Source organism: Crinia signifera, chromosome 6, assembly GCF_055691185.1.
Source record: "Crinia signifera chromosome 6, ASM5569118v1, whole genome shotgun sequence".
NCBI lineage: Eukaryota > Metazoa > Chordata > Amphibia > Anura > Myobatrachidae > Crinia > Crinia signifera.
Genome location: NC_139222.1, coordinates 218,131,885 through 218,159,837, shown reverse-complemented (window position 1 = coordinate 218,159,837; position 27,953 = coordinate 218,131,885). Strand labels below are relative to the sequence as shown.

The 27,953-nt window shown below is 46.8% G+C and overlaps 16 non-coding genes and 2 pseudogenes across 16 annotated transcripts; all 18 read right to left on the bottom strand.

The window, feature by feature from the left end:
* Nucleotides 1-164: 164 nt before the first annotated feature.
* Nucleotides 165-355, bottom strand: LOC146012373 (U2 spliceosomal RNA). The gene has a single exon (XR_014445540.1). It is a non-coding gene; the product is annotated as a U2 spliceosomal RNA (small nuclear RNA).
* A 1,375-nt stretch (nucleotides 356-1,730) lies between these two features.
* LOC146012372 (U2 spliceosomal RNA) lies at nucleotides 1,731-1,921 on the bottom strand. The gene has a single exon (XR_014445539.1). It is a non-coding gene; the product is annotated as a U2 spliceosomal RNA (small nuclear RNA).
* Nucleotides 1,922-3,306: 1,385 nt separating this feature from the next.
* LOC146012676 (U2 spliceosomal RNA) lies at nucleotides 3,307-3,487 on the bottom strand (annotated as a pseudogene).
* A 1,115-nt stretch (nucleotides 3,488-4,602) lies between these two features.
* On the bottom strand, nucleotides 4,603-4,739 carry LOC146012750 (U2 spliceosomal RNA; annotated as a pseudogene).
* A 1,374-nt stretch (nucleotides 4,740-6,113) lies between these two features.
* Nucleotides 6,114-6,304, bottom strand: LOC146012371 (U2 spliceosomal RNA). Its single transcript, XR_014445538.1, has one exon. It is a non-coding gene; the product is annotated as a U2 spliceosomal RNA (small nuclear RNA).
* A 1,374-nt stretch (nucleotides 6,305-7,678) lies between these two features.
* On the bottom strand, nucleotides 7,679-7,869 carry LOC146012370 (U2 spliceosomal RNA). Its single transcript, XR_014445537.1, has one exon. It is a non-coding gene; the product is annotated as a U2 spliceosomal RNA (small nuclear RNA).
* Nucleotides 7,870-9,243: 1,374 nt separating this feature from the next.
* LOC146012369 (U2 spliceosomal RNA) lies at nucleotides 9,244-9,434 on the bottom strand. The gene has a single exon (XR_014445536.1). It is a non-coding gene; the product is annotated as a U2 spliceosomal RNA (small nuclear RNA).
* Nucleotides 9,435-10,819: 1,385 nt separating this feature from the next.
* Nucleotides 10,820-11,010, bottom strand: LOC146012368 (U2 spliceosomal RNA). Its single transcript, XR_014445535.1, has one exon. It is a non-coding gene; the product is annotated as a U2 spliceosomal RNA (small nuclear RNA).
* A 1,374-nt stretch (nucleotides 11,011-12,384) lies between these two features.
* LOC146012367 (U2 spliceosomal RNA) lies at nucleotides 12,385-12,575 on the bottom strand. Its single transcript, XR_014445534.1, has one exon. It is a non-coding gene; the product is annotated as a U2 spliceosomal RNA (small nuclear RNA).
* Nucleotides 12,576-13,960: 1,385 nt separating this feature from the next.
* On the bottom strand, nucleotides 13,961-14,151 carry LOC146012366 (U2 spliceosomal RNA). The gene has a single exon (XR_014445533.1). It is a non-coding gene; the product is annotated as a U2 spliceosomal RNA (small nuclear RNA).
* Nucleotides 14,152-15,525: 1,374 nt separating this feature from the next.
* Nucleotides 15,526-15,716, bottom strand: LOC146012365 (U2 spliceosomal RNA). The gene has a single exon (XR_014445532.1). It is a non-coding gene; the product is annotated as a U2 spliceosomal RNA (small nuclear RNA).
* A 1,374-nt stretch (nucleotides 15,717-17,090) lies between these two features.
* LOC146012363 (U2 spliceosomal RNA) lies at nucleotides 17,091-17,281 on the bottom strand. The gene has a single exon (XR_014445530.1). It is a non-coding gene; the product is annotated as a U2 spliceosomal RNA (small nuclear RNA).
* A 1,373-nt stretch (nucleotides 17,282-18,654) lies between these two features.
* LOC146012362 (U2 spliceosomal RNA) lies at nucleotides 18,655-18,845 on the bottom strand. The gene has a single exon (XR_014445529.1). It is a non-coding gene; the product is annotated as a U2 spliceosomal RNA (small nuclear RNA).
* Nucleotides 18,846-20,219: 1,374 nt separating this feature from the next.
* On the bottom strand, nucleotides 20,220-20,410 carry LOC146012361 (U2 spliceosomal RNA). The gene has a single exon (XR_014445528.1). It is a non-coding gene; the product is annotated as a U2 spliceosomal RNA (small nuclear RNA).
* A 1,781-nt stretch (nucleotides 20,411-22,191) lies between these two features.
* LOC146012541 (U2 spliceosomal RNA) lies at nucleotides 22,192-22,382 on the bottom strand. The gene has a single exon (XR_014445701.1). It is a non-coding gene; the product is annotated as a U2 spliceosomal RNA (small nuclear RNA).
* A 1,376-nt stretch (nucleotides 22,383-23,758) lies between these two features.
* LOC146012360 (U2 spliceosomal RNA) lies at nucleotides 23,759-23,949 on the bottom strand. The gene has a single exon (XR_014445527.1). It is a non-coding gene; the product is annotated as a U2 spliceosomal RNA (small nuclear RNA).
* Nucleotides 23,950-25,323: 1,374 nt separating this feature from the next.
* Nucleotides 25,324-25,514, bottom strand: LOC146012359 (U2 spliceosomal RNA). The gene has a single exon (XR_014445526.1). It is a non-coding gene; the product is annotated as a U2 spliceosomal RNA (small nuclear RNA).
* A 1,374-nt stretch (nucleotides 25,515-26,888) lies between these two features.
* LOC146012600 (U2 spliceosomal RNA) lies at nucleotides 26,889-27,079 on the bottom strand. Its single transcript, XR_014445757.1, has one exon. It is a non-coding gene; the product is annotated as a U2 spliceosomal RNA (small nuclear RNA).
* Between the last annotated feature and the right edge of the window lie 874 nt (nucleotides 27,080-27,953).

Below are 27,953 nucleotides of genomic sequence, written 5' to 3'. Positions count from 1 at the left end.
TACACTGGAGGCAGGATTTCAAAGTATTTATGCACAAGGGTTAAACCTTGAAGCAGCAAATGCATGCATTTCTAAATACAAAGTTAGTACAAAGGTGCACAAACAATTGATACTCCAAATTAAGTGCCAGGAATGGAAATAGTCTTTTTTTGGATAACAGATTAGGAAGGTGCACCGGTCCTGGAAGTACTGCAATACCAGGTCAATGCGTGGAGTGGACAGAGCAAGCTCTTCTTCCATCTCCCTGTTCTAAAAATCCATTTAATATATGGCCCCCAGATAGGGGGCGTATCAGATATTAAACTGATAAGAACAGATACTACACTTGATCTTAGCCAAAAGGCCGAGAAGCGATAACCCGAATGGGGTCCCAGCAAAGCGCGCGAACCGGAATTCGGCCACCAACACTGGTGCAGAAGAGATCAGCACCACGGACACATCTAACACACACACATCACTTCTATGTCGTTGCAGTCTGAAAGATACCTGGCTGTACGGCAGGTGTGAATAGGACTTGAAGTGCTGGACAGGGACCGGAGGACGAGTAGCCATCCAACTGATTTTGTGATTAGGTCGTCGGCGGGCGGGCAGGGTGCCTCAGCTGGGTAGGAGGCCAAATTTGCATGTGCTCCGCCCCGTCTGTTGACGTCGCGTCAACAGACACACACCCACTAGGCAGACGACCAACAGGCAAGCAGCAGCAGCCAGCTGTCTCCTCGCTCTTTGCTGCTGCATGCCTGTGTCCCTGACGAACTGCTGCTGAGTAAATCAATCAGCTAGCTGCTGCAGAGGAGAAGGAGGAATCTTGCACAATCAGGTGCAATGACGGCTTTCCTGTTTTGAGCCCATTCAGCAGCAGTAGTAGACAGTCAGATGGACAGGCATTCATGTGGCAGGACCCTTTGTGTGACATCACAATCTGCCCTCTATGACATCACAAGCTGCTCACTCGGAATCCGACGGAACCTGACAGCCAGACAGTCACTTGGAACAGACAGGCAGACAGGACAGTCATGTGTAGGTGAGCTGGGTGGGCCAATGTTTTCTTTTATTGGCAGTTACCACCCAAATGATGGTCCGAAGAAGGTAAGTGATACTTTTTCTAAATCCCCCTCTCAATGATCATCAATTGTTGGGCTCGGCAAAAAAAAATGGAAGAGGAAAAAAAATTCCCAAAACAAAAGAGAGGAAAGAGGAAAAAAATTTCCCAAAACAAAAGAGAGAGAAAAGAGAGCGCAAAAAGAAAAGAAAAAAAATATAAGAGATCAAGAAAGAAAAAGCAAAAAAAAAAACCAAGCCATTTCAAATGGAGAGGGAGGGGGGTCCAAAAATGCCATTGCTGTGATCCAGTTGATGTTTCCGTGGAAAGATCGTAGGTAAGTCACATAGTGTTTGCCTATTTTTTGGGAGGTCGCAGCGATTGATAAGTCATTTAATTTAGGCAGGCTTCCGGTCTTTTGGCTAGGCCGCATATGCTGATATCAAGTGTAGTGTCACGTAAAAATATTTAACTGCCTCGATTCCAGAAAGTACAATTCAAGGAGTCAAGAAATAGTCACAAAATGATACACTAGAGGCAGGATTTCAAAGTATTTATGCACAAGGGTTAAACCTTGAAGCAGCAAATGCATGCATTTCTAAATACAAAGTTAGTACAAAGGTGCACAAACAATTGATACTCCAAATTAAGTGCCAGGAATGGAAATAGTCTTTTTTTGGATAACAGATTAGGAAGGTGCACCGGTCCTGGAAGTACTGCAATACCAGGTCAATGCGTGGAGTGGACAGAGCAAGCTCTTCTTCCATCTCCCTGTTCTAAAAATCCATTTAATATATGGCCCCCAGATAGGGGGCGTATCAGATATTAAACTGATAAGAACAGATACTACACTTGATCTTAGCCAAAAGGCCGAGAAGCGATAACCCGAATGGGGTCCCAGCAAAGCGCGCGAACCGGAATTCGGCCACCAACACTGGTGCAGAAGAGATCAGCACCACGGACACATCTAACACACACACATCACTTCTATGTCGTTGCAGTCTGAAAGATACCTGGCTGTACGGCAGGTGTGAATAGGACTTGAAGTGCTGGACAGGGACCGGAGGACGAGTAGCCATCCAACTGATTTTGTGATTAGGTCGTCGGCGGGCGGGCAGGGTGCCTCAGCTGGGTAGGAGGCCAAATTTGCATGTGCTCCGCCCCGTCTGTTGACGTCGCGTCAACAGACCCACACCCACTAGGCAGACGACCAACAGGCAAGCAGCAGCAGCCAGCTGTCTCCTCGCTCTTTGCTGCTGCATGCCTGTGTCCCTGACGAACTGCTGCTGAGTAAATCAATCAGCTAGCTGCTGCAGAGGAGAAGGAGGAATCTTGCACAATCAGGTGCAATGACGGCTTTCCTGTTTTGAGCCCATTCAGCAGCAGTAGTAGACAGTCAGATGGACAGGCATTCATGTGGCAGGACCCTTTGTGTGACATCACAATCTGCCCTCTATGACATCACAAGCTGCTCACTCGGAATCCGGCGGGAATCCGGCGGAACCTGACAGCCAGACAGTCACTTGGAACAGACAGGCAGACAGGACAGTCATGTGTAGGTGAGCTGGGTGGGCCAATGTTTTCTTTTATTGGCAGTTACCACCCAAATGATGGTCCGAAGAAGGTAAGTGATACTTTTTCTAAATCCCCCTCTCAATGATCATCAATTGTTGGGCTCGGCAAAAAAAAATGGAAGAGGAAAAAAAATTCCCAAAACAAAAGAGAGGAAAGAGGAAAAAAATTTCCCAAAACAAAAGAGAGAGAAAAGAGAGCGCAAAAAGAAAAGAAAAAAAATATAAGAGATCAAGAAAGAAAAAGCAAAAAAAAAACCAAGCCATTTCAAATGGAGAGGGAGGGGGGTCCAAAAATGCCATTGCTGTGATCCAGTTGATGTTTCCGTGGAAAGATCGTAGGTAAGTCACATAGTGTTTGCCTATTTTTTGGGAGGTCGCAGCGATTGATAAGTCATTTAATTTAGGCAGGCTTCCGGTCTTTTGGCTAGGCCGCATATGCTGATATCAAGTGTAGTGTCACGTAAAAATATTTAACTGCCTCGATTCCAGAAAGTACAATTCAAGGAGTCAAGAAATAGTCACAAAATGATACACTGGAGGCAGGATTTCAAAGTATTTATGCACAAGGGTTAAACCTTGAAGCAGCAAATGCATGCATTTCTAAATACAAAGTTAGTACAAAGGTGCACAAACAATTGATACTCCAAATTAAGTGCCAGGAATGGAAATAGTCTTTTTTTGGATAACAGATTAGGAAGGTGCACCGGTCCTGGAAGTACTGCAATACCAGGTCAATGCGTGGAGTGGACAGAGCAAGCTCTTCTTCCATCTCCCTGTTCTAAAAATCCATTTAATATATGGCCCCCAGATAGGGGGCGTATCAGATATTAAACTGATAAGAACAGATTTTTTTTTTTTTTTTTTTTTCAGGGAGCCCGAGGTGTGCTCCCACCACCACCAGTGCTGTGCCTAAACACGTGCAAAGGGGGCAGCCGTACGAACGTGTGGCCCTCTCCCAAAGGAGAAAGGCCCCATGGTTCCCCTAACCCCCCTCAACCATAAGGCCAAGGAAGGGAAAAAAGGGATCGGTGGGTCCTCTTCGCCGAAGCTTAGAGAGACCCGCTTTTCCTCCACCCCCGGAAGGGTTTCGGACGGTGGGTCCTCCGCAGCCCGTGCTTTGGAGAGACCCGACTTAGGCTTCCCTCCGCCTTGCGGCTCGGGGTTGCCCTCGAGGGGACCGGGACTCTCCCCAAAAGGTGAAGAGTCCCAGCCACGTTTGGGGAACGGAAGGCCCGTTAGGGACAGCCGCACTACCCAAATCAAAAAAACGTGACAAACTAACGAAAAACGTGAAGTGCTCAAAAGTGCAAATCAAAGAAATAAATAAAAGAGGCCCTAGCCAGAAGGCCGGGGTGGGGGTGTAAAAAATTGTCCTACCCCATCCAAAAGGACGAGGTAAGGACGTGTAGCCTAACCTAGAGGGAAGTGCGCAGTGTGTGTGCCATAAAGTGCATGGTGCTGGACACCAGTGCAGATCAGGCACCCCCGAGTTTCCCCGGGGGCACAGTGCAGCCTCGGGCTCCAGGCAGCCGACCCTTCAGCGTCCGACCAAGCTTTTCTCCGTCTCACCAGCAGGCATTTTCCAGCCCCTGGCATGGGAATGGGTACTCCACTGGGCCTTTCGAAAGACTCCCTTAGGGGCTGCACCCCCTCCGGAAGAGCAATCTACTCAGTCCCAGTGTTTCTCCGCTCCCAGGGTTAAGGTACTAAGCTGGGCCTTTCGCGGTCTCCCCATCAGAGGCTACGAACCTCTGGAACAGGAGCCATCTACTCAGTCCCAACCTTTCTCCGCTCCCTGGGATTGGATACTAGACTGAGCCTTTCGCTGACTCATCCTTCGGGGGCTACAAACCCCGTCAAGAGAGTCAAACTACTAGGCCCAGTGTTTCTCCCCCCCTCTTACCAGTGGATTTACGGAAACAACACCTCCTACCAAAGGCAGAGGTGAAGATACTCAGTGAGACTTTTCACTACTCCCGGGAAAAAACAGAGGGGTCCCACACCCTCCGCCCATCAGAGCAGCTACTAAGTCTCACCTTTCTCTATTCTCTGCCAGAGGCCAGTCCATACCCAACTGATAAGAACAGATACTACACTTGATCTTAGCCAAAAGGCCGAGAAGCGATAACCCGAATGGGGTCCCAGCAAAGCGCGCGAACCGGAATTCGGCCACCAACACTGGTGCAGAAGAGATCAGCACCACGGACACATCTAACACACACACATCACTTCTATGTCGTTGCAGTCTGAAAGATACCTGGCTGTACGGCAGGTGTGAATAGGACTTGAAGTGCTGGACAGGGACCGGAGGACGAGTAGCCATCCAACTGATTTTGTGATTAGGTCGTCGGCGAGCGGGCAGGGTGCCTCAGCTGGGTAGGAGGCCAAATTTGCATGTGCTCCGCCCCGTCTGTTGACGTCGCGTCAACAGACACACACCCACTAGGCAGACGACCAACAGGCAAGCAGCAGCAGCCAGCTGTCTCCTCGCTCTTTGCTGCTGCATGCCTGTGTCCCTGACGAACTGCTGCTGAGTAAATCAATCAGCTAGCTGCTGCAGAGGAGAAGGAGGAATCTTGCACAATCAGGTGCAATGACGGCTTTCCTGTTTTGAGCCCATTCAGCAGCAGTAGTAGACAGTCAGATGGACAGGCATTCATGTGGCAGGACCCTTTGTGTGACATCACAATCTGCCCTCTATGACATCACAAGCTGCTCACTCGGAATCCGGCGGAACCTGACAGCCAGACAGTCACTTGGAACAGACAGGCAGACAGGACAGTCATGTGTAGGTGAGCTGGGTGGGCCAATGTTTTCTTTTATTGGCAGTTACCACCCAAATGATGGTCCGAAGAAGGTAAGTGATACTTTTTCTAAATCCCCCTCTCAATGATCATCAATTGTTGGGCTCGGCAAAAAAAAATGGAAGAGGAAAAAAAATTCCCAAAACAAAAGAGAGGAAAGAGGAAAAAAATTTCCCAAAACAAAAGAGAGAGAAAAGAGAGCGCAAAAAGAAAAGAAAAAAAATATAAGAGATCAAGAAAGAAAAAGCAAAAAAAAAACCAAGCCATTTCAAATGGAGAGGGAGGGGGGTCCAAAAATGCCATTGCTGTGATCCAGTTGATGTTTCCGTGGAAAGATCGTAGGTAAGTCACATAGTGTTTGCCTATTTTTTGGGAGGTCGCAGCGATTGATAAGTCATTTAATTTAGGCAGGCTTCCGGTCTTTTGGCTAGGCCGCATATGCTGATATCAAGTGTAGTGTCACGTAAAAATATTTAACTGCCTCGATTCCAGAAAGTACAATTCAAGGAGTCAAGAAATAGTCACAAAATGATACACTGGAGGCAGGATTTCAAAGTATTTATGCACAAGGGTTAAACCTTGAAGCAGCAAATGCATGCATTTCTAAATACAAAGTTAGTACAAAGGTGCACAAACAATTGATACTCCAAATTAAGTGCCAGGAATGGAAATAGTCTTTTTTTGGATAACAGATTAGGAAGGTGCACCGGTCCTGGAAGTACTGCAATACCAGGTCAATGCGTGGAGTGGACAGAGCAAGCTCTTCTTCCATCTCCCTGTTCTAAAAATCCATTTAATATATGGCCCCCAGATAGGGGGCGTATCAGATATTAAACTGATAAGAACAGATACTACACTTGATCTTAGCCAAAAGGCCGAGAAGCGATAACCCGAATGGGGTCCCAGCAAAGCGCGCGAACCGGAATTCGGCCACCAACACTGGTGCAGAAGAGATCAGCACCACGGACACATCTAACACACACACATCACTTCTATGTCGTTGCAGTCTGAAAGATACCTGGCTGTACGGCAGGTGTGAATAGGACTTGAAGTGCTGGACAGGGACCGGAGGACGAGTAGCCATCCAACTGATTTTGTGATTAGGTCGTCGGCGGGCGGGCAGGGTGCCTCAGCTGGGTAGGAGGCCAAATTTGCATGTGCTCCGCCCCGTCTGTTGACGTCGCGTCAACAGACACACACCCACTAGGCAGACGACCAACAGGCAAGCAGCAGCAGCCAGCTGTCTCCTCGCTCTTTGCTGCTGCATGCCTGTGTCCCTGACGAACTGCTGCTGAGTAAATCAATCAGCTAGCTGCTGCAGAGGAGAAGGAGGAATCTTGCACAATCAGGTGCAATGACGGCTTTCCTGTTTTGAGCCCATTCAGCAGCAGTAGTAGACAGTCAGATGGACAGGCATTCATGTGGCAGGACCCTTTGTGTGACATCACAATCTGCCCTCTATGACATCACAAGCTGCTCACTCGGAATCCGGCGGAACCTGACAGCCAGACAGTCACTTGGAACAGACAGGCAGACAGGACAGTCATGTGTAGGTGAGCTGGGTGGGCCAATGTTTTCTTTTATTGGCAGTTACCACCCAAATGATGGTCCGAAGAAGGTAAGTGATACTTTTTCTAAATCCCCCTCTCAATGATCATCAATTGTTGGGCTCGGCAAAAAAAAATGGAAGAGGAAAAAAAATTCCCAAAACAAAAGAGAGGAAAGAGGAAAAAAATTTCCCAAAACAAAAGAGAGAGAAAAGAGAGCGCAAAAAGAAAAGAAAAAAAATATAAGAGATCAAGAAAGAAAAAGCAAAAAAAAAACCAAGCCATTTCAAATGGAGAGGGAGGGGGGTCCAAAAATGCCATTGCTGTGATCCAGTTGATGTTTCCGTGGAAAGATCGTAGGTAAGTCACATAGTGTTTGCCTATTTTTTGGGAGGTCGCAGCGATTGATAAGTCATTTAATTTAGGCAGGCTTCCGGTCTTTTGGCTAGGCCGCATATGCTGATATCAAGTGTAGTGTCACGTAAAAATATTTAACTGCCTCGATTCCAGAAAGTACAATTCAAGGAGTCAAGAAATAGTCACAAAATGATACACTGGAGGCAGGATTTCAAAGTATTTATGCACAAGGGTTAAACCTTGAAGCAGCAAATGCATGCATTTCTAAATACAAAGTTAGTACAAAGGTGCACAAACAATTGATACTCCAAATTAAGTGCCAGGAATGGAAATAGTCTTTTTTTGGATAACAGATTAGGAAGGTGCACCGGTCCTGGAAGTACTGCAATACCAGGTCAATGCGTGGAGTGGACAGAGCAAGCTCTTCTTCCATCTCCCTGTTCTAAAAATCCATTTAATATATGGCCCCCAGATAGGGGGCGTATCAGATATTAAACTGATAAGAACAGATACTACACTTGATCTTAGCCAAAAGGCCGAGAAGCGATAACCCGAATGGGGTCCCAGCAAAGCGCGCGAACCGGAATTCGGCCACCAACACTGGTGCAGAAGAGATCAGCACCACGGACACATCTAACACACACACATCACTTCTATGTCGTTGCAGTCTGAAAGATACCTGGCTGTACGGCAGGTGTGAATAGGACTTGAAGTGCTGGACAGGGACCGGAGGACGAGTAGCCATCCAACTGATTTTGTGATTAGGTCGTCGGCGGGCGGGCAGGGTGCCTCAGCTGGGTAGGAGGCCAAATTTGCATGTGCTCCGCCCCGTCTGTTGACGTCGCGTCAACAGACACACACCCACTAGGCAGACGACCAACAGGCAAGCAGCAGCAGCCAGCTGTCTCCTCGCTCTTTGCTGCTGCATGCCTGTGTCCCTGACGAACTGCTGCTGAGTAAATCAATCAGCTAGCTGCTGCAGAGGAGAAGGAGGAATCTTGCACAATCAGGTGCAATGACGGCTTTCCTGTTTTGAGCCCATTCAGCAGCAGTAGTAGACAGTCAGATGGACAGGCATTCATGTGGCAGGACCCTTTGTGTGACATCACAATCTGCCCTCTATGACATCACAAGCTGCTCACTCGGAATCCGGCGGAACCTGACAGCCAGACAGTCACTTGGAACAGACAGGCAGACAGGACAGTCATGTGTAGGTGAGCTGGGTGGGCCAATGTTTTCTTTTATTGGCAGTTACCACCCAAATGATGGTCCGAAGAAGGTAAGTGATACTTTTTCTAAATCCCCCTCTCAATGATCATCAATTGTTGGGCTCGGCAAAAAAAAATGGAAGAGGAAAAAAAATTCCCAAAACAAAAGAGAGGAAAGAGGAAAAAAATTTCCCAAAACAAAAGAGAGAGAAAAGAGAGCGCAAAAAGAAAAGAAAAAAAATATAAGAGATCAAGAAAGAAAAAGCAAAAAAAAAACCAAGCCATTTCAAATGGAGAGGGAGGGGGGTCCAAAAATGCCATTGCTGTGATCCAGTTGATGTTTCCGTGGAAAGATCGTAGGTAAGTCACATAGTGTTTGCCTATTTTTTGGGAGGTCGCAGCGATTGATAAGTCATTTAATTTAGGCAGGCTTCCGGTCTTTTGGCTAGGCCGCATATGCTGATATCAAGTGTAGTGTCACGTAAAAATATTTAACTGCCTCGATTCCAGAAAGTACAATTCAAGGAGTCAAGAAATAGTCACAAAATGATACACTGGAGGCAGGATTTCAAAGTATTTATGCACAAGGGTTAAACCTTGAAGCAGCAAATGCATGCATTTCTAAATACAAAGTTAGTACAAAGGTGCACAAACAATTGATACTCCAAATTAAGTGCCAGGAATGGAAATAGTCTTTTTTTGGATAACAGATTAGGAAGGTGCACCGGTCCTGGAAGTACTGCAATACCAGGTCAATGCGTGGAGTGGACAGAGCAAGCTCTTCTTCCATCTCCCTGTTCTAAAAATCCATTTAATATATGGCCCCCAGATAGGGGGCGTATCAGATATTAAACTGATAAGAACAGATACTACACTTGATCTTAGCCAAAAGGCCGAGAAGCGATAACCCGAATGGGGTCCCAGCAAAGCGCGCGAACCGGAATTCGGCCACCAACACTGGTGCAGAAGAGATCAGCACCACGGACACATCTAACACACACACATCACTTCTATGTCGTTGCAGTCTGAAAGATACCTGGCTGTACGGCAGGTGTGAATAGGACTTGAAGTGCTGGACAGGGACCGGAGGACGAGTAGCCATCCAACTGATTTTGTGATTAGGTCGTCGGCGGGCGGGCAGGGTGCCTCAGCTGGGTAGGAGGCCAAATTTGCATGTGCTCCGCCCCGTCTGTTGACGTCGCGTCAACAGACCCACACCCACTAGGCAGACGACCAACAGGCAAGCAGCAGCAGCCAGCTGTCTCCTCGCTCTTTGCTGCTGCATGCCTGTGTCCCTGACGAACTGCTGCTGAGTAAATCAATCAGCTAGCTGCTGCAGAGGAGAAGGAGGAATCTTGCACAATCAGGTGCAATGACGGCTTTCCTGTTTTGAGCCCATTCAGCAGCAGTAGTAGACAGTCAGATGGACAGGCATTCATGTGGCAGGACCCTTTGTGTGACATCACAATCTGCCCTCTATGACATCACAAGCTGCTCACTCGGAATCCGGCAGGAATCCGGCGGAACCTGACAGCCAGACAGTCACTTGGAACAGACAGGCAGACAGGACAGTCATGTGTAGGTGAGCTGGGTGGGCCAATGTTTTCTTTTATTGGCAGTTACCACCCAAATGATGGTCCGAAGAAGGTAAGTGATACTTTTTCTAAATCCCCCTCTCAATGATCATCAATTGTTGGGCTCGGCAAAAAAAAATGGAAGAGGAAAAAAAATTCCCAAAACAAAAGAGAGGAAAGAGGAAAAAAATTTCCCAAAACAAAAGAGAGAGAAAAGAGAGCGCAAAAAGAAAAGAAAAAAAATATAAGAGATCAAGAAAGAAAAAGCAAAAAAAAAACCAAGCCATTTCAAATGGAGAGGGAGGGGGGTCCAAAAATGCCATTGCTGTGATCCAGTTGATGTTTCCGTGGAAAGATCGTAGGTAAGTCACATAGTGTTTGCCTATTTTTTGGGAGGTCACAGCGATTGATAAGTCATTTAATTTAGGCAGGCTTCCGGTCTTTTGGCTAGGCCGCATATGCTGATATCAAGTGTAGTGTCACGTAAAAATATTTAACTGCCTCGATTCCAGAAAGTACAATTCAAGGAGTCAAGAAATAGTCACAAAATGATACACTGGAGGCAGGATTTCAAAGTATTTATGCACAAGGGTTAAACCTTGAAGCAGCAAATGCATGCATTTCTAAATACAAAGTTAGTACAAAGGTGCACAAACAATTGATACTCCAAATTAAGTGCCAGGAATGGAAATAGTCTTTTTTTGGATAACAGATTAGGAAGGTGCACCGGTCCTGGAAGTACTGCAATACCAGGTCAATGCGTGGAGTGGACAGAGCAAGCTCTTCTTCCATCTCCCTGTTCTAAAAATCCATTTAATATATGGCCCCCAGATAGGGGGCGTATCAGATATTAAACTGATAAGAACAGATACTACACTTGATCTTAGCCAAAAGGCCGAGAAGCGATAACCCGAATGGGGTCCCAGCAAAGCGCGCGAACCGGAATTCGGCCACCAACACTGGTGCAGAAGAGATCAGCACCACGGACACATCTAACACACACACATCACTTCTATGTCGTTGCAGTCTGAAAGATACCTGGCTGTACGGCAGGTGTGAATAGGACTTGAAGTGCTGGACAGGGACCGGAGGACGAGTAGCCATCCAACTGATTTTGTGATTAGGTCGTCGGCGGGCGGGCAGGGTGCCTCAGCTGGGTAGGAGGCCAAATTTGCATGTGCTCCGCCCCGTCTGTTGACGTCGCGTCAACAGACACACACCCACTAGGCAGACGACCAACAGGCAAGCAGCAGCAGCCAGCTGTCTCCTCGCTCTTTGCTGCTGCATGCCTGTGTCCCTGACGAACTGCTGCTGAGTAAATCAATCAGCTAGCTGCTGCAGAGGAGAAGGAGGAATCTTGCACAATCAGGTGCAATGACGGCTTTCCTGTTTTGAGCCCATTCAGCAGCAGTAGTAGACAGTCAGATGGACAGGCATTCATGTGGCAGGACCCTTTGTGTGACATCACAATCTGCCCTCTATGACATCACAAGCTGCTCACTCGGAATCCGGCGGAACCTGACAGCCAGACAGTCACTTGGAACAGACAGGCAGACAGGACAGTCATGTGTAGGTGAGCTGGGTGGGCCAATGTTTTCTTTTATTGGCAGTTACCACCCAAATGATGGTCCGAAGAAGGTAAGTGATACTTTTTCTAAATCCCCCTCTCAATGATCATCAATTGTTGGGCTCGGCAAAAAAAAATGGAAGAGGAAAAAAAATTCCCAAAACAAAAGAGAGGAAAGAGGAAAAAAATTTCCCAAAACAAAAGAGAGAGAAAAGAGAGCGCAAAAAGAAAAGAAAAAAAATATAAGAGATCAAGAAAGAAAAAGCAAAAAAAAAACCAAGCCATTTCAAATGGAGAGGGAGGGGGGTCCAAAAATGCCATTGCTGTGATCCAGTTGATGTTTCCGTGGAAAGATCGTAGGTAAGTCACATAGTGTTTGCCTATTTTTTGGGAGGTCGCAGCGATTGATAAGTCATTTAATTTAGGCAGGCTTCCGGTCTTTTGGCTAGGCCGCATATGCTGATATCAAGTGTAGTGTCACGTAAAAATATTTAACTGCCTCGATTCCAGAAAGTACAATTCAAGGAGTCAAGAAATAGTCACAAAATGATACACTGGAGGCAGGATTTCAAAGTATTTATGCACAAGGGTTAAACCTTGAAGCAGCAAATGCATGCATTTCTAAATACAAAGTTAGTACAAAGGTGCACAAACAATTGATACTCCAAATTAAGTGCCAGGAATGGAAATAGTCTTTTTTTGGATAACAGATTAGGAAGGTGCACCGGTCCTGGAAGTACTGCAATACCAGGTCAATGCGTGGAGTGGACAGAGCAAGCTCTTCTTCCATCTCCCTGTTCTAAAAATCCATTTAATATATGGCCCCCAGATAGGGGGCGTATCAGATATTAAACTGATAAGAACAGATACTACACTTGATCTTAGCCAAAAGGCCGAGAAGCGATAACCCGAATGGGGTCCCAGCAAAGCGCGCGAACCGGAATTCGGCCACCAACACTGGTGCAGAAGAGATCAGCACCACGGACACATCTAACACACACACATCACTTCTATGTCGTTGCAGTCTGAAAGATACCTGGCTGTACGGCAGGTGTGAATAGGACTTGAAGTGCTGGACAGGGACCGGAGGACGAGTAGCCATCCAACTGATTTTGTGATTAGGTCGTCGGCGGGCGGGCAGGGTGCCTCAGCTGGGTAGGAGGCCAAATTTGCATGTGCTCCGCCCCGTCTGTTGACGTCGCGTCAACAGACCCACACCCACTAGGCAGACGACCAACAGGCAAGCAGCAGCAGCCAGCTGTCTCCTCGCTCTTTGCTGCTGCATGCCTGTGTCCCTGACGAACTGCTGCTGAGTAAATCAATCAGCTAGCTGCTGCAGAGGAGAAGGAGGAATCTTGCACAATCAGGTGCAATGACGGCTTTCCTGTTTTGAGCCCATTCAGCAGCAGTAGTAGACAGTCAGATGGACAGGCATTCATGTGGCAGGACCCTTTGTGTGACATCACAATCTGCCCTCTATGACATCACAAGCTGCTCACTCGGAATCCGGCAGGAATCCGGCGGAACCTGACAGCCAGACAGTCACTTGGAACAGACAGGCAGACAGGACAGTCATGTGTAGGTGAGCTGGGTGGGCCAATGTTTTCTTTTATTGGCAGTTACCACCCAAATGATGGTCCGAAGAAGGTAAGTGATACTTTTTCTAAATCCCCCTCTCAATGATCATCAATTGTTGGGCTCGGCAAAAAAAAATGGAAGAGGAAAAAAAATTCCCAAAACAAAAGAGAGGAAAGAGGAAAAAAATTTCCCAAAACAAAAGAGAGAGAAAAGAGAGCGCAAAAAGAAAAGAAAAAAAATATAAGAGATCAAGAAAGAAAAAGCAAAAAAAAAACCAAGCCATTTCAAATGGAGAGGGAGGGGGGTCCAAAAATGCCATTGCTGTGATCCAGTTGATGTTTCCGTGGAAAGATCGTAGGTAAGTCACATAGTGTTTGCCTATTTTTTGGGAGGTCACAGCGATTGATAAGTCATTTAATTTAGGCAGGCTTCCGGTCTTTTGGCTAGGCCGCATATGCTGATATCAAGTGTAGTGTCACGTAAAAATATTTAACTGCCTCGATTCCAGAAAGTACAATTCAAGGAGTCAAGAAATAGTCACAAAATGATACACTGGAGGCAGGATTTCAAAGTATTTATGCACAAGGGTTAAACCTTGAAGCAGCAAATGCATGCATTTCTAAATACAAAGTTAGTACAAAGGTGCACAAACAATTGATACTCCAAATTAAGTGCCAGGAATGGAAATAGTCTTTTTTTGGATAACAGATTAGGAAGGTGCACCGGTCCTGGAAGTACTGCAATACCAGGTCAATGCGTGGAGTGGACAGAGCAAGCTCTTCTTCCATCTCCCTGTTCTAAAAATCCATTTAATATATGGCCCCCAGATAGGGGGCGTATCAGATATTAAACTGATAAGAACAGATACTACACTTGATCTTAGCCAAAAGGCCGAGAAGCGATAACCCGAATGGGGTCCCAGCAAAGCGCGCGAACCGGAATTCGGCCACCAACACTGGTGCAGAAGAGATCAGCACCACGGACACATCTAACACACACACATCACTTCTATGTCGTTGCAGTCTGAAAGATACCTGGCTGTACGGCAGGTGTGAATAGGACTTGAAGTGCTGGACAGGGACCGGAGGACGAGTAGCCATCCAACTGATTTTGTGATTAGGTCGTCGGCGGGCGGGCAGGGTGCCTCAGCTGGGTAGGAGGCCAAATTTGCATGTGCTCTGCCCCGTCTGTTGACGTCGCGTCAACAGACACACACCCACTAGGCAGACGACCAACAAGCAAGCAGCAGCAGCCAGCTGTCTCCTCGCTCTTTGCTGCTGCATGCCTGTGTCCCTGACGAACTGCTGCTGAGTAAATCAATCAGCTAGCTGCTGCAGAGGAGAAGGAGGAATCTTGCACAATCAGGTGCAATGACGGCTTTCCTGTTTTGAGCCCATTCAGCAGCAGTAGTAGACAGTCAGATGGACAGGCATTCATGTGGCAGGACCCTTTGTGTGACATCACAATCTGCCCTCTATGACATCACAAGCTGCTCACTCGGAATCCGGCGGAACCTGACAGCCAGACAGTCACTTGGAACAGACAGGCAGACAGGACAGTCATGTGTAGGTGAGCTGGGTGGGCCAATGTTTTCTTTTATTGGCAGTTACCACCCAAATGATGGTCCGAAGAAGGTAAGTGATACTTTTTCTAAATCCCCCTCTCAATGATCATCAATTGTTGGGCTCGGCAAAAAAAAATGGAAGAGGAAAAAAAATTCCCAAAACAAAAGAGAGGAAAGAGGAAAAAAATTTCCCAAAACAAAAGAGAGAGAAAAGAGAGCGCAAAAAGAAAAGAAAAAAAATATAAGAGATCAAGAAAGAAAAAGCAAAAAAAAAACCAAGCCATTTCAAATGGAGAGGGAGGGGGGTCCAAAAATGCCATTGCTGTGATCCAGTTGATGTTTCCGTGGAAAGATCGTAGGTAAGTCACATAGTGTTTGCCTATTTTTTGGGAGGTCGCAGCGATTGATAAGTCATTTAATTTAGGCAGGCTTCCGGTCTTTTGGCTAGGCCGCATATGCTGATATCAAGTGTAGTGTCACGTAAAAATATTTAACTGCCTCGATTCCAGAAAGTACAATTCAAGGAGTCAAGAAATAGTCACAAAATGATACACTTGAGGCAGGATTTCAAAGTATTTATGCACAAGGGTTAAACCTTGAAGCAGCAAATGCATGCATTTCTAAATACAAAGTTAGTACAAAGGTGCACAAACAATTGATACTCCAAATTAAGTGCCAGGAATGGAAATAGTCTTTTTTTGGATAACAGATTAGGAAGGTGCACCGGTCCTGGAAGTACTGCAATACCAGGTCAATGCGTGGAGTGGACAGAGCAAGCTCTTCTTCCATCTCCCTGTTCTAAAAATCCATTTAATATATGGCCCCCAGATAGGGGGCGTATCAGATATTAAACTGATAAGAACAGATACTACACTTGATCTTAGCCAAAAGGCCGAGAAGCGATAACCCGAATGGGGTCCCAGCAAAGCGCGCGAACCGGAATTCGGCCACCAACACTGGTGCAGAAGAGATCAGCACCACGGACACATCTAACACACACACATCACTTCTATGTCGTTGCAGTCTGAAAGATACCTGGCTGTACGGCAGGTGTGAATAGGACTTGAAGTGCTGGACAGGGACCGGAGGACGAGTAGCCATCCAACTGATTTTGTGATTAGGTCGTCGGCGGGCGGGCAGGGTGCCTCAGCTGGGTAGGAGGCCAAATTTGCATGTGCTCCGCCCCGTCTGTTGACGTCGCGTCAACAGACACACACCCACTAGGCAGACGACCAACAGGCAAGCAGCAGCAGCCAGCTGTCTCCTCGCTCTTTGCTGCTGCATGCCTGTGTCCCTGACGAACTGCTGCTGAGTAAATCAATCAGCTAGCTGCTGCAGAGGAGAAGGAGGAATCTTGCACAATCAGGTGCAATGACGGCTTTCCTGTTTTGAGCCCATTCAGCAGCAGTAGTAGACAGTCAGATGGACAGGCATTCATGTGGCAGGACCCTTTGTGTGACATCACAATCTGCCCTCTATGACATCACAAGCTGCTCACTCGGAATCCGGCGGAACCTGACAGCCAGACAGTCACTTGGAACAGACAGGCAGACAGGACAGTCATGTGTAGGTGAGCTGGGTGGGCCAATGTTTTCTTTTATTGGCAGTTACCACCCAAATGATGGTCCGAAGAAGGTAAGTGATACTTTTTCTAAATCCCCCTCTCAATGATCATCAATTGTTGGGCTCGGCAAAAAAAAATGGAAGAGGAAAAAAAATTCCCAAAACAAAAGAGAGGAAAGAGGAAAAAAATTTCCCAAAACAAAAGAGAGAGAAAAGAGAGCGCAAAAAGAAAAGAAAAAAAATATAAGAGATCAAGAAAGAAAAAGCAAAAAAAAAACCAAGCCATTTCAAATGGAGAGGGAGGGGGGTCCAAAAATGCCATTGCTGTGATCCAGTTGATGTTTCCGTGGAAAGATCGTAGGTAAGTCACATAGTGTTTGCCTATTTTTTGGGAGGTCGCAGCGATTGATAAGTCATTTAATTTAGGCAGGCTTCCGGTCTTTTGGCTAGGCCGCATATGCTGATATCAAGTGTAGTGTCACGTAAAAATATTTAACTGCCTCGATTCCAGAAAGTACAATTCAAGGAGTCAAGAAATAGTCACAAAATGATACACTGGAGGCAGGATTTCAAAGTATTTATGCACAAGGGTTAAACCTTGAAGCAGCAAATGCATGCATTTCTAAATACAAAGTTAGTACAAAGGTGCACAAACAATTGATACTCCAAATTAAGTGCCAGGAATGGAAATAGTCTTTTTTTGGATAACAGATTAGGAAGGTGCACCGGTCCTGGAAGTACTGCAATACCAGGTCAATGCGTGGAGTGGACAGAGCAAGCTCTTCTTCCATCTCCCTGTTCTAAAAATCCATTTAATATATGGCCCCCAGATAGGGGGCGTATCAGATATTAAACTGATAAGAACAGATACTACACTTGATCTTAGCCAAAAGGCCGAGAAGCGATAACCCGAATGGGGTCCCAGCAAAGCGCGCGAACCGGAATTCGGCCACCAACACTGGTGCAGAAGAGATCAGCACCACGGACACATCTAACACACACACATCACTTCTATGTCGTTGCAGTCTGAAAGATACCTGGCTGTACGGCAGGTGTGAATAGGACTTGAAGTGCTGGACAGGGACCGGAGGACGAGTAGCCATCCAACTGATTTTGTGATTAGGTCGTCGGCGGGCGGGCAGGGTGCCTCAGCTGGGTAGGAGGCCAAATTTGCATGTGCTCCGCCCCGTCTGTTGACGTCGCGTCAACAGACACACACCCACTAGGCAGACGACCAACAGGCAAGCAGCAGCAGCCAGCTGTCTCCTCGCTCTTTGCTGCTGCATGCCTGTGTCCCTGACGAACTGCTGCTGAGTAAATCAATCAGCTAGCTGCTGCAGAGGAGAAGGAGGAATCTTGCACAATCAGGTGCAATGACGGCTTTCCTGTTTTGAGCCCATTCAGCAGCAGTAGTAGACAGTCAGATGGACAGGCATTCATGTGGCAGGACCCTTTGTGTGACATCACAATCTGCCCTCTATGACATCACAAGCTGCTCACTCGGAATCCGGCGGAACCTGACAGCCAGACAGTCACTTGGAACAGACAGGCAGACAGGACAGTCATGTGTAGGTGAGCTGGGTGGGCCAATGTTTTCTTTTATTGGCAGTTACCACCCAAATGATGGTCCGAAGAAGGTAAGTGATACTTTTTCTAAATCCCCCTCTCAATGATCATCAATTGTTGGGCTCGGCAAAAAAAAATGGAAGAGGAAAAAATATTCCCAAAACAAAAGAGAGGAAAGAGGAAAAAAATTTCCCAAAACAAAAGAGAGAGAAAAGAGAGCGCAAAAAGAAAAGAAAAAAAATATAAGAGATCAAGAAAGAAAAAGCAAAAAAAAACCAAGCCATTTCAAATGGAGAGGGAGGGGGGTCCAAAAATGCCATTGCTGTGATCCAGTTGATGTTTCCGTGGAAAGATCGTAGGTAAGTCACATAGTGTTTGCCTATTTTTTGGGAGGTCGCAGCGATTGATAAGTCATTTAATTTAGGCAGGCTTCCGGTCTTTTGGCTAGGCCGCATATGCTGATATCAAGTGTAGTGTCACGTAAAAATATTTAACTGCCTCGATTCCAGAAAGTACAATTCAAGGAGTCAAGAAATAGTCACAAAATGATACACTGGAGGCAGGATTTCAAAGTATTTATGCACAAGGGTTAAACCTTGAAGCAGCAAATGCATGCATTTCTAAATACAAAGTTAGTACAAAGGTGCACAAACAATTGATACTCCAAATTAAGTGCCAGGAATGGAAATAGTCTTTTTTTGGATAACAGATTAGGAAGGTGCACCGGTCCTGGAAGTACTGCAATACCAGGTCAATGCGTGGAGTGGACAGAGCAAGCTCTTCTTCCATCTCCCTGTTCTAAAAATCCATTTAATATATGGCCCCCAGATAGGGGGCGTATCAGATATTAAACTGATAAGAACAGATACTACACTTGATCTTAGCCAAAAGGCCGAGAAGCGATAACCCGAATGGGGTCCCAGCAAAGCGCGCGAACCGGAATTCGGCCACCAACACTGGTGCAGAAGAGATCAGCACCACGGACACATCTAACACACACACATCACTTCTATGTCGTTGCAGTCTGAAAGATACCTGGCTGTACGGCAGGTGTGAATAGGACTTGAAGTGCTGGACAGGGACCGGAGGACGAGTAGCCATCCAACTGATTTTGTGATTAGGTCGTCGGCGGGCGGGCAGGGTGCCTCAGCTGGGTAGGAGGCCAAATTTGCATGTGCTCCGCCCCGTCTGTTGACGTCGCGTCAACAGACACACACCCACTAGGCAGACGACCAACAGGCAAGCAGCAGCAGCCAGCTGTCTCCTCGCTCTTTGCTGCTGCATGCCTGTGTCCCTGACGAACTGCTGCTGAGTAAATCAATCAGCTAGCTGCTGCAGAGGAGAAGGAGGAATCTTGCACAATCAGGTGCAATGACGGCTTTCCTGTTTTGAGCCCATTCAGCAGCAGTAGTAGACAGTCAGATGGACAGGCATTCATGTGGCAGGACCCTTTGTGTGACATCACAATCTGCCCTCTATGACATCACAAGCTGCTCACTCGGAATCCGGCGGAACCTGACAGCCAGACAGTCACTTGGAACAGACAGGCAGACAGGACAGTCATGTGTAGGTGAGCTGGGTGGGCCAATGTTTTCTTTTATTGGCAGTTACCACCCAAATGATGGTCCGAAGAAGGTAAGTGATACTTTTTCTAAATCCCCCTCTCAATGATCATCAATTGTTGGGCTCGGCAAAAAAAAATGGAAGAGGAAAAAAAATTCCCAAAACAAAAGAGAGGAAAGAGGAAAAAAATTTCCCAAAACAAAAGAGAGAGAAAAGAGAGCGCAAAAAGAAAAGAAAAAAAATATAAGAGATCAAGAAAGAAAAAGCAAAAAAAAAACCAAGCCATTTCAAATGGAGAGGGAGGGGGGTCCAAAAATGCCATTGCTGTGATCCAGTTGATGTTTCCGTGGAAAGATCGTAGGTAAGTCACATAGTGTTTGCCTATTTTTTGGGAGGTCGCAGCGATTGATAAGTCATTTAATTTAGGCAGGCTTCCGGTCTTTTGGCTAGGCCGCATATGCTGATATCAAGTGTAGTGTCACGTAAAAATATTTAACTGCCTCGATTCCAGAAAGTACAATTCAAGGAGTCAAGAAATAGTCACAAAATGATACACTGGAGGCAGGATTTCAAAGTATTTATGCACAAGGGTTAAACCTTGAAGCAGCAAATGCATGCATTTCTAAATACAAAGTTAGTACAAAGGTGCACAAACAATTGATACTCCAAATCAAGTGCCAGGAATGGAAATAGTCTTTTTTTGGATAACAGATTAGGAAGGTGCACCGGTCCTGGAAGTACTGCAATACCAGGTCAATGCGTGGAGTGGACAGAGCAAGCTCTTCTTCCATCTCCCTGTTCTAAAAATCCATTTAATATATGGCCCCCAGATAGGGGGCGTATCAGATATTAAACTGATAAGAACAGATACTACACTTGATCTTAGCCAAAAGGCCGAGAAGCGATAACCCGAATGGGGTCCCAGCAAAGCGCGCAAACCGGAATTCGTCCACCAACACTGGTGCAGAAGAGATCAGCACCACGGACACATCTAACACACACACATCACTTCTATGTCGTTGCAGTCTGAAAGATACCTGGCTGTACGGCAGGTGTGAATAGGACTTGAAGTGCTGGACAGGGACCGGAGGACGAGTAGCCATCCAACTGATTTTGTGATTAGGTCGTCGGCGGGCGGGCAGGGTGCCTCAGCTGGGTAGGAGGCCAAATTTGCATGTGCTCCGCCCCGTCTGTTGACGTCGCGTCAACAGACACACACCCACTAGGCAGACGACCAACAGGCAAGCAGCAGCAGCCAGCTGTCTCCTCGCTCTTTGCTGCTGCATGCCTGTGTCCCTGACGAACTGCTGCTGAGTAAATCAATCAGCTAGCTGCTGCAGAGGAGAAGGAGGAATCTTGCACAATCAGGTGCAATGACGGCTTTCCTGTTTTGAGCCCATTCAGCAGCAGTAGTAGACAGTCAGATGGACAGGCATTCATGTGGCAGGACCCTTTGTGTGACATCACAATCTGCCCTCTATGACATCACAAGCTGCTCACTCGGAATCCGGCGGAACCTGACAGCCAGACAGTCACTTGGAACAGACAGGCAGACAGGACAGTCATGTGTAGGTGAGCTGGGTGGGCCAATGTTTTCTTTTATTGGCAGTTACCACCCAAATGATGGTCCGAAGAAGGTAAGTGATACTTTTTCTAAATCCCCCTCTCAATGATCATCAATTGTTGGGCTCGGCAAAAAAAAATGGAAGAGGAAAAAAAATTCCCAAAACAAAAGAGAGGAAAGAGGAAAAAAATTTCCCAAAACAAAAGAGAGAGAAAAGAGAGCGCAAAAAGAAAAGAAAAAAAATATAAGAGATCAAGAAAGAAAAAGCAAAAAAAAAACCAAGCCATTTCAAATGGAGAGGGAGGGGGGTCCAAAAATGCCATTGCTGTGATCCAGTTGATGTTTCCGTGGAAAGATCGTAGGTACAGATGGGTCATTGTACATCCTTGCTGGCGGGTCGCCAGAACGTACGCGCTGGCGACCCGCCAGCAGCCTCGCCAGCGAGGAGACTGAGACGCGCGTGCGTCTCACGCGCACGCGCGTCTCAGTCTCCGTCGCTAGCGTGGCGGAAACCCTGTCCGTCTCCGCCTCAGGGAGACGGACGGGGTTAGGGGGGGGTTAGGGGGGATGCGGGCAGGCGGCGGGGACCCCGGGTTACCGCCGGCAAGCCGGCGGGGACCCGGGGAAACGTTTGGAAGCGCCGTCGATAGGGGGCGCGCGCGCCTCTCGTGCGCGCGCGCCCCCTTCTCACGATCGCCATGGCGCTGGCGGGGGATGGCGGCTGGCGACGCCAGCGCCATCCCCAGCAAAGATGGACCGTGACCCATCTGTAAGTCACATAGTGTTTGCCTATTTTTTGGGAGGTCGCAGCGATTGATAAGTCATTTAATTTAGGCAGGCTTCCGGTCTTTTGGCTAGGCCGCATATGCTGATATCAAGTGTAGTGTCACGTAAAAATATTTAACTGCCTCGATTCCAGAAAGTACAATTCAAGGAGTCAAGAAATAGTCACAAAATGATACACTGGAGGCAGGATTTCAAAGTATTTATGCACAAGGGTTAAACCTTGAAGCAGCAAATGCATGCATTTCTAAATACAAAGTTAGTACAAAGGTGCACAAACAATTGATACTCCAAATTAAGTGCCAGGAATGGAAATAGTCTTTTTTTGGATAACAGATTAGGAAGGTGCACCGGTCCTGGAAGTACTGCAATACCAGGTCAATGCGTGGAGTGGACAGAGCAAGCTCTTCTTCCATCTCCCTGTTCTAAAAATCCATTTAATATATGGCCCCCAGATAGGGGGCGTATCAGATATTAAACTGATAAGAACAGATACTACACTTGATCTTAGCCAAAAGGCCAAGAAGCGATAACCCGAATGGGGTCCCAGCAAAGCGCGCGAACCGGAATTCGGCCACCAACACTGGTGCAGAAGAGATCAGCACCACGGACACATCTAACACACACACATCACTTCTATGTCGTTGCAGTCTGAAAGATACCTGGCTGTACGGCAGGTGTGAATAGGACTTGAAGTGCTGGACAGGGACCGGAGGACGAGTAGCCATCCAACTGATTTTGTGATTAGGTCGTCGGCGGGCGGGCAGGGTGCCTCAGCTGGGTAGGAGGCCAAATTTGCATGTGCTCCGCCCCGTCTGTTGACGTCGCGTCAACAGACACACACCCACTAGGCAGACGACCAACAGGCAAGCAGCAGCAGCCAGCTGTCTCCTCGCTCTTTGCTGCTGCATGCCTGTGTCCCTGACGAACTGCTGCTGAGTAAATCAATCAGCTAGCTGCTGCAGAGGAGAAGGAGGAATCTTGCACAATCAGGTGCAATGACGGCTTTCCTGTTTTGAGCCCATTCAGCAGCAGTAGTAGACAGTCAGATGGACAGGCATTCATGTGGCAGGACCCTTTGTGTGACATCACAATCTGCCCTCTATGACATCACAAGCTGCTCACTCGGAATCCGGCGGAACCTGACAGCCAGACAGTCACTTGGAACAGACAGGCAGACAGGACAGTCATGTGTAGGTGAGCTGGGTGGGCCAATGTTTTCTTTTATTGGCAGTTACCACCCAAATGATGGTCCGAAGAAGGTAAGTGATACTTTTTCTAAATCCCCCTCTCAATGATCATCAATTGTTGGGCTCGGCAAAAAAAAATGGAAGAGGAAAAAAAATTCCCAAAACAAAAGAGAGGAAAGAGGAAAAAAATTTCCCAAAACAAAAGAGAGAGAAAAGAGAGCGCAAAAAGAAAAGAAAAAAAAAATATAAGAGATCAAGAAAGAAAAAGCAAAAAAAAAACCAAGCCATTTCAAATGGAGAGGGAGGGGGGTCCAAAAATGCCATTGCTGTGATCCAGTTGATGTTTCCGTGGAAAGATCGTAGGTAAGTCACATAGTGTTTGCCTATTTTTTGGGAGGTCGCAGCGATTGATAAGTCATTTAATTTAGGCAGGCTTCCGGTCTTTTGGCTAGGCCGCATATGCTGATATCAAGTGTAGTGTCACGTAAAAATATTTAACTGCCTCGATTCCAGAAAGTACAATTCAAGGAGTCAAGAAATAGTCACAAAATGATACACTGGAGGCAGGATTTCAAAGTATTTATGCACAAGGGTTAAACCTTGAAGCAGCAAATGCATGCATTTCTAAATACAAAGTTAGTACAAAGGTGCACAAACAATTGATACTCCAAATTAAGTGCCAGGAATGGAAATAGTCTTTTTTTGGATAACAGATTAGGAAGGTGCACCGGTCCTGGAAGTACTGCAATACCAGGTCAATGCGTGGAGTGGACAGAGCAAGCTCTTCTTCCATCTCCCTGTTCTAAAAATCCATTTAATATATGGCCCCCAGATAGGGGGCGTATCAGATATTAAACTGATAAGAACAGATACTACACTTGATCTTAGCCAAAAGGCCGAGAAGCGATAACCCGAATGGGGTCCCAGCAAAGCGCGCGAACCGGAATTCGGCCACCAACACTGGTGCAGAAGAGATCAGCACCACGGACACATCTAACACACACACATCACTTCTATGTCGTTGCAGTCTGAAAGATACCTGGCTGTACGGCAGGTGTGAATAGGACTTGAAGTGCTGGACAGGGACCGGAGGACGAGTAGCCATCCAACTGATTTTGTGATTAGGTCGTCGGCGGGCGGGCAGGGTGCCTCAGCTGGGTAGGAGGCCAAATTTGCATGTGCTCCGCCCCGTCTGTTGACGTCGCGTCAACAGACACACACCCACTAGGCAGACGACCAACAGGCAAGCAGCCGCAGCCAGCTGTCTCCTCGCTCTTTGCTGCTGCATGCCTGTGTCCCTGACGAACTGCTGCTGAGTAAATCAATCAGCTAGCTGCTGCAGAGGAGAAGGAGGAATCTTGCACAATCAGGTGCAATGACGGCTTTCCTGTTTTGAGCCCATTCAGCAGCAGTAGTAGACAGTCAGATGGACAGGCATTCATGTGGCAGGACCCTTTGTGTGACATCACAATCTGCCCTCTATGACATCACAAGCTGCTCACTCGGAATCCGGCGGAACCTGACAGCCAGACAGTCACTTGGAACAGACAGGCAGACAGGACAGTCATGTGTAGGTGAGCTGGGTGGGCCAATGTTTTCTTTTATTGGCAGTTACCACCCAAATGATGGTCCGAAGAAGGTAAGTGATACTTTTTCTAAATCCCCCTCTCAATGATCATCAATTGTTGGGCTCGGCAAAAAAAAATGGAAGAGGAAAAAAAATTCCCAAAACAAAAGAGAGGAAAGAGGAAAAAAATTTCCCAAAACAAAAGAGAGAGAAAAGAGAGCGCAAAAAGAAAAGAAAAAAAATATAAGAGATCAAGAAAGAAAAAGCAAAAAAAAAACCAAGCCATTTCAAATGGAGAGGGAGGGGGGTCCAAAAATGCCATTGCTGTGATCCAGTTGATGTTTCCGTGGAAAGATCGTAGGTAAGTCACATAGTGTTTGCCTATTTTTTGGGAGGTCGCAGCGATTGATAAGTCATTTAATTTAGGCAGGCTTCCGGTCTTTTGGCTAGGCCGCATATGCTGATATCAAGTGTAGTGTCACGTAAAAATATTTAACTGCCTCGATTCCAGAAAGTACAATTCAAGGAGTCAAGAAATAGTCACAAAATGATACACTGGAGGCAGGATTTCAAAGTATTTATGCACAAGGGTTAAACCTTGAAGCAGCAAATGCATGCATTTCTAAATACAAAGTTAGTACAAAGGTGCACAAACAATTGATACTCCAAATTAAGTGCCAGGAATGGAAATAGTCTTTTTTTGGATAACAGATTAGGAAGGTGCACCGGTCCTGGAAGTACTGCAATACCAGGTCAATGCGTGGAGTGGACAGAGCAAGCTCTTCTTCCATCTCCCTGTTCTAAAAATCCATTTAATATATGGCCCCCAGATAGGGGGCGTATCAGATATTAAACTGATAAGAACAGATACTACACTTGATCTTAGCCAAAAGGCCGAGAAGCGATAACCCGAATGGGGTCCCAGCAAAGCGCGCGAACCGGAATTCGGCCACCAACACTGGTGCAGAAGAGATCAGCACCACGGACACATCTAACACACACACATCACTTCTATGTCGTTGCAGTCTGAAAGATACCTGGCTGTACGGCAGGTGTGAATAGGACTTGAAGTGCTGGACAGGGACCGGAGGACGAGTAGCCATCCAACTGATTTTGTGATTAGGTCGTCGGCGGGCGGGCAGGGTGCCTCAGCTGGGTAGGAGGCCAAATTTGCATGTGCTCCGCCCCGTCTGTTGACGTCGCGTCAACAGACACACACCCACTAGGCAGACGACCAACAGGCAAGCAGCAGCAGCCAGCTGTCTCCTCGCTCTTTGCTGCTGCATGCCTGTGTCCCTGACGAACTGCTGCTGAGTAAATCAATCAGCTAGCTGCTGCAGAGGAGAAGGAGGAATCTTGCACAATCAGGTGCAATGACGGCTTTCCTGTTTTGAGCCCATTCAGCAGCAGTAGTAGACAGTCAGATGGACAGGCATTCATGTGGCAGGACCCTTTGTGTGACATCACAATCTGCCCTCTATGACATCACAAGCTGCTCACTCGGAATCCGGCGGAACCTGACAGCCAGACAGTCACTTGGAACAGACAGGCAGACAGGACAGTCATGTGTAGGTGAGCTGGGTGGGCCAATGTTTTCTTTTATTGGCAGTTACCACCCAAATGATGGTCCGAAGAAGGTAAGTGATACTTTTTCTAAATCCCCCTCTCAATGATCATCAATTGTTGGGCTCGGCAAAAAAAAATGGAAGAGGAAAAAAAATTCCCAAAACAAAAGAGAGGAAAGAGGAAAAAAATTTCCCAAAACAAAAGAGAGAGAAAAGAGAGCGCAAAAAGAAAAGAAAAAAAATATAAGAGATCAAGAAAGAAAAAGCAAAAAAAAAACCAAGCCATTTCAAATGGAGAGGGAGGGGGGTCCAAAAATGCCATTGCTGTGATCCAGTTGATGTTTCCGTGGAAAGATCGTAGGTAAGTCACATAGTGTTTGCCTATTTTTTGGGAGGTCGCAGCGATTGATAAGTCATTTAATTTAGGCAGGCTTCCGGTCTTTTGGCTAGGCCGCATATGCTGATATCAAGTGTAGTGTCACGTAAAAATATTTAACTGCCTCGATTCCAGAAAGTACAATTCAAGGAGTCAAGAAATAGTCACAAAATGATACACTGGAGGCAGGATTTCAAAGTATTTATGCACAAGGGTTAAACCTTGAAGCAGCAAATGCATGCATTTCTAAATACAAAGTTAGTACAAAGGTGCACAAACAATTGATACTCCAAATTAAGTGCCAGGAATGGAAATAGTCTTTTTTTGGATAACAGATTAGGAAGGTGCACCGGTCCTGGAAGTACTGCAATACCAGGTCAATGCGTGGAGTGGACAGAGCAAGCTCTTCTTCCATCTCCCTGTTCTAAAAATCCATTTAATATATGGCCCCCAGATAGGGGGCGTATCACATATTAAACTGATAAGAACAGATACTACACTTGATCTTAGCCAAAAGGCCGAGAAGCGATAACCCGAATGGGGTCCCAGCAAAGCGCGCGAACCGGAATTCGGCCACCAACACTGGTGCAGAAGAGATCAGCACCACGGACACATCTAACACACACACATCACTTCTATGTCGTTGCAGTCTGAAAGATACCTGGCTGTACGGCAGGTGTGAATAGGACTTGAAGTGCTGGACAGGGACCGGAGGACGAGTAGCCATCCAACTGATTTTGTGATTAGGTCGTCGGCGGGCGGGCAGGGTGCCTCAGCTGGGTAGGAGGCCAAATTTGCATGTGCTCCGCCCCGTCTGTTGACGTCGCGTCAACAGACACACACCCACTAGGCAGACGACCAACAGGCAAGCAGCAGCAGCCAGCTGTCTCCTCGCTCTTTGCTGCTGCATGCCTGTGTCCCTGACGAACTGCTGCTGAGTAAATCAATCAGCTAGCTGCTGCAGAGGAGAAGGAGGAATCTTGCACAATCAGGTGCAATGACGGCTTTCCTGTTTTGAGCCCATTCAGCAGCAGTAGTAGACAGTCAGATGGACAGGCATTCATGTGGCAGGACCCTTTGTGTGACATCACAATCTGCCCTCTATGACATCACAAGCTGCTCACTCGGAATCCGGCGGAACCTGACAGCCAGACAGTCACTTGGAACAGACAGACAGACAGGACAGTCATGTGTAGGTGAGCTGGGTGGGCCAATGTTTTCTTTTATTGGCAGTTACCACCCAAATGATGGTCCGAAGAAGGTAAGTGATACTTTTTCTAAATCCCCCTCTCAATGATCATCAATTGTTGGGCTCGGCAAAAAAAAATGGAAGAGGAAAAAAAATTCCCAAAACAAAAGAGAGGAAAGAGGAAAAAAATTTCCCAAAACAAAAGAGAGAGAAAA